Here is a 5,025-nt window from a genome sequence, read left to right as displayed (position 1 = left end):
TGCTTCATCAGTTTCCCTTGGCAGAAGAATTCTTCACCTTTGTGGCTAGCTGCTTCCTCCTAGGGGTCATCTTCTTGGCTGGTGCAGGGTTTGGCAGAGATTCAGCCTCTGGAATGATCATTTCAAGGGGTTGTGGAGCTTCCAAGTTCAACCTCCTGCATTTGAAAGTGGTTTAGTGAGCTGTTGTCGAGATGGCAAGTTCTTGAGTCACAATTTAGGTTCAGATTTTACCTTGCTGCTACTGTTGCTTCCTCTGCCTCTATTTCCTCTTGCTACTGCTGCCCTTGTTCTTGGAGTCCTTGGTGATGGTGCTGCTACTACTGGTGGAGCTGGTGAAGGCTCAGATGCTGCTGCTGCTGGTGGAGCTGGTGAAGGCTCAGGTGGTGCTGCTGCAGTTTCACTAGCTGGAGCAGGTTCATACTCCTTGTCAGCACCCTTCTTTGGCCCCCTTTTTGGTCTTTGTCTTTCTTGTCCTCTTCCTACAATTTCATTAAGTTAGTTAACAATGGTGAAAGGATTTCAGCAAAGGTAGGTTAGTAAGTTACCTTTTTTTGGTGCCACTTAGTGGGCACCTCCAACTGGTCCTTCTATGGCCTAATTCACCACAGCCCTTGCAAGTAACCTACCTTGTGGCTTTGCCACTTCTCTCCAGGCATCCCTTAATCCTCTTCTTCCTTTGCCTCCCAAGTCCTCTTTTCTTCCCAATTGGTGGAAGAAGCTTGAATCCCTTCTCAACTACCGGCCACTGGCTCTTATCAGTGATGACATGAATCATTCCTGCATATGCTGCTTGGAACTTGTGCACTGAGTAGGCCACATCCACATATTGCTCCATATTTGGCTGCCTTTCAGCTGTTATGACTGCCAGTGCATGGGGACAGGGCTTGCCACTCACTTGCCACTCTCTGCATGTACACTCATGTTGGTCCAGGTAGACAACATGCCTCTTGACAACTTCATCATTGTACATGACTATCACCTCTGCTTGGTTGGGTCCACCCTTAGTTGCCTTCAGATGGTTCAGTCCCTTTGAGGCTGCATTTAGCTGATGAATTATTGCTGGTAGTATGAATCCTTTTAGGGCCTTGGATATCTTCCTTCTCTTCTCAAAAAGTACCATTGTCTTGTGCCTGATAGCATCAGCTAGAATGTCTAATGGTAGATCTTTGTGTGCTTGGATCCATGCATTCCAAGATTCAGCCAAATTGTTATTTATGAAGTCACACTTGATCTCTTCCTTGAATCCACTCCTGGCCCACAGTAAACTGTGATGTTCCTTCAACCATGGAACAACTCCTGGATAGGCTTCAATAACTTTGTCCATCAATTTATTGAACTTCTCTACTGTGCATGCCCTTGCTGCTGGCCACATGTACTTGGCATAGGCATTTCCTGTAAACCTTTTCTTCATATTTTCCATGAGATGCCTGAAACACTCTCTCTGCTCTGCTCCAGGGAAAACCTTTTTCACAGCTGCTTCTAGCCCTTTGCAGGCATCAGTGCATATAGCCAAGTGGTTCATTGGCCCTAAAGCTTTCCCTAACTGTTCCATGAACCAAGTCCAATTATCCTTGGTCTCTGAATCAAAGAAGCCAAAAGCAATTGGGTACAACCAATTGTGGCCATCTATTGCATTGGCTGCAGGCATGTGGCCATTCCACTCACCATTGAGAGCAGTTGAATCTACACTAATATAGGGTCTGCAGCCATCTCTAAATCCATCTATACTTGCTTTGAAGGCACAAAAAATCTACTGAAGTGTACCTTGCCTTCCACAGTAACTGTATCTATCTCAACTACACTACCAGGAGACCTAAGCTCAATCTCAGCCTTGAATCTAAACAAATAATCAAAACAATCATCCCACTTACCAAATAATTTATCTGCAGCCCTCTGTCTCCCATAAAATACAGTCTGATATGGAATCTTTATGTTGTACTTCTTCTCTAACTCTTCCTTCATAGCTTTGGGACCCATCTCAGGATTATCCTTCAATAGTGGTATAGCCCTCTCAGCAATCCACTTCTGGGATGCCATCCTCCCAAGAACTCTACTCTTTGAAGGACACTTGTGGGTACCCTTATTGATTTGGATCTGCACATACATGAAGAAATGTCAGAAATAGTTAAGATAAATTCATATACAACATGCAAATATCAGAAATAAGGTTACATCAAAAGGACAAAAAAAGTGTTAGTATTGGTACCCTGACACTGCCATCCTTCTGTGTCCTAGCTCTAATTTTCCATGGGCAGCCCTTGGAACTGCAGTAGCCCCTAAACCTCTCCTTGTCAGACTTCTCTGTCCCCAATTGAAACTCATTCACAATAGCATGCTGCCTAATTGCCATCCTAAAATCATCCATGCAAGGATACAGTGTCCCAACACTCATGTCAGGGTTGTCTCTATCCCAACCAAACATTGGCTCATCTCCTAGGTCATCATTAACAGGGATTGCTGCCTCATTCATTTCATCCTCCACATCAGCAGGTATGTTAGGAATAGGAACCTCATCTGCAGGAGCCTCATCTGCTGCCTTGAATCCAAAAGCCTCATAGATTTGATCCTCATCTACCACAGCATTAGCTTCACCATCACAGTTCTCATCAGCCAATATAGTCAATGTGTTCCAATCAACCACATTTTCTTCAGCTCTACCTTCTTCAGGAGTACTACAAGTGTCACCTAAGCCTTCTGCATTCTCTGCATGTCCTGCATTTGTCACACCAGATTGGGCAGCAGTAGTAGAAGACCCACCTTTGTTTGCTCTGCTAACAACATCATTCAGACCAACTGCATCTTTCTCAACAACATCACAGCTAACATGCATTACCTTCTCATCCATCCTAGACATTATCATCTCCTCAAACTGATCACTGCTAGTAACCTTCCACTCTGTTCCACTGTCAATGTCAACACCCCAAATAAGCAGTTGCTGACTGCGGCCCCAAATGATCTTGCTGGCCATATCATCTACAAAGCCATTCAGTGTGTACACATTGCTACTGTCAAACCACAGGTCATGTTCTTGAGCATCTAGGTCAACCACTCCATAGTCGTTAACCAAAGTGTATTTATCAACGCTAACATGGATTCTAAAAGCATTGCCAGGATCAATCCTGACAGTGACAAGCAAAACAAACAAATTGGGAGTTAGGACATCCCTCACATACGGGATCCCCTCACATACATGCCATAACAATGAAACATACCACGGGGGGCACGGAGACAACACCATCATGGCTAATGGTTTGCTCTACATCCGAATCCTACATCAACACACGAAAATTAGGAAACCCTAGCATCAGGAATCCCCCCATTCACAGATGCCGCGCGTAGGTAGAAGAAGGAAGTAGATCTAACCTTGCAGGCGTCGTGCCGTCCTGCGACTTGGCGCCGCCGTCGAGCTCCCGCCTGCCCGCCTCGAGCTCGCGCCGCCACGGGGAATGAAAGGGGAGGGACGGGAAAATAGCGAGTGGACTGAGCAGATGGGAGGAGACGGCGCTTGTTAAGCAATACACGGCTGGGGGCAGAATGGTCTTTTGCCTTCGGTCTTCGAGCGTCAACGGCCCGTTCCCAAGCTGGCTGGCTGATCTGGCATGCCACGTCAGCAAAAATGGCAAAATATTAGACGAGTTACTATTTTTTGGGACATTTTTGTAGTTGCCACCACAAAGTTGGCAATCAGAGAGGCGGCCTCCGTAAGAGTGGCAAATAATTAGATGTCCCTATATTTGGAGACGGTTTTGGTAAAACACTTTTAAACTATAGCACGAGAGGTAGCTCAAAGGTCCGACTAGTAGTAGTCGTACTCGTACTAGGGTGAACACTAACTCTAGGTTCTGATTCGACCTGTAAAGGAATCATAGGAACCGAACCAATGTACCGCTCTCTCCGTCTTGTAATATAAGGTATCCAAATAATTAAATTTGTCCTAAATTATAAGAGATCCTAGATGTACAAACTCTCCAAAAAGCAATATTCACATGCATACCTACCATTAACATATATCGTCAATCCAAATATGATAATTAGATAGGGCTATATGAGTCATTTGTTTTACCACATAATATGTCATAAAATTGCTTGGGTACCTTATATTTTAGGACGGAGGCAGTATTCTTGATTTGTTTGACCTTTGAAGAAATTCAATGACGTGCCACACTGAGGTTGTTCTTGTGAACTTGCTATTGTTGTATTCAACGATATACCTAGCGCCTGGACGTCCGCCGCTTGGCGGCGTTCGGACGTAGGTCCCAGATATCATATTCGTTATGTCGCGCCCCTGTCCCCCATCGTGCCCCGTTCCCCACTGCGCCCCTGTCCCAAGCAGATTCGACCGCGACGACCGACGAGATCTCGAGAGATGGCGAAGCGGATCGCACTGACCTTCATCCCCACGAGCCTGCGCGCCCCCACAGCCCCCGCGGCAACCGGTGACTCAGCGATGGGAAGGGCCGCGTGCTCAGCGAGGAGGAGCGCGCTAAGGAGAGCATCTACATCTAGGTCCAAACCCTGAACCCCTGTTCCCCACCGCGCCCCTGTCCCCATTCCCCACCGCGCTCCTGTCCCAAGAGCACAAACCACTTGAAGTGCAATATCTCAAATTATGTCAACTATGTAGTGCAACATCGGAATATAATACTGCAACATCGCAAACTATGTAGTGCAACATTGCAAACTATGTACTGCAACATTAAAAATTATGTACTGCAACATTTCAAACAGTAGTACTACAGCATCGCAAAAATCAACCATGAAACATAAAAATGGAAACATCTCAAATCACCTTTCAGTGCTGCAACATTTGAAAAAGGTAATTTCAACAATTAAATTCGCTTGCCACAACACGTAGAAAAAGTTAAAACTTACAAGTTGCAACATTAGGGAAAAATACAATCCCAACATTAAAACTCTCTTTTTGTAACACATGAATCATCCTATTGCAACATTCGAAAATCATCTGGCAAACGGGTCCAGCCAGAAAAGTCTTTATTGTTTACACGTGTTTATCTCTTGTGTTGG

General features: G+C 45.3%; 1 pseudogene; it reads right to left on the bottom strand.

Annotated features, from left to right (window-relative positions):
* Positions 1 to 231: 231 nt before the first annotated feature.
* LOC136532094 (uncharacterized) lies at positions 232 to 4,551 on the bottom strand (annotated as a pseudogene).
* Positions 4,552 to 5,025: the final 474 nt, after the last annotated feature.

Source organism: Miscanthus floridulus, unplaced genomic scaffold (genome assembly GCF_019320115.1).
Source record: "Miscanthus floridulus cultivar M001 unplaced genomic scaffold, ASM1932011v1 fs_520_4_5, whole genome shotgun sequence".
NCBI classification, from domain to species: domain Eukaryota; kingdom Viridiplantae; phylum Streptophyta; class Magnoliopsida; order Poales; family Poaceae; genus Miscanthus; species Miscanthus floridulus.
Note: the sequence above shows the minus strand (reverse complement) of the source record. Positions and strands in the feature narration are given on the sequence as shown.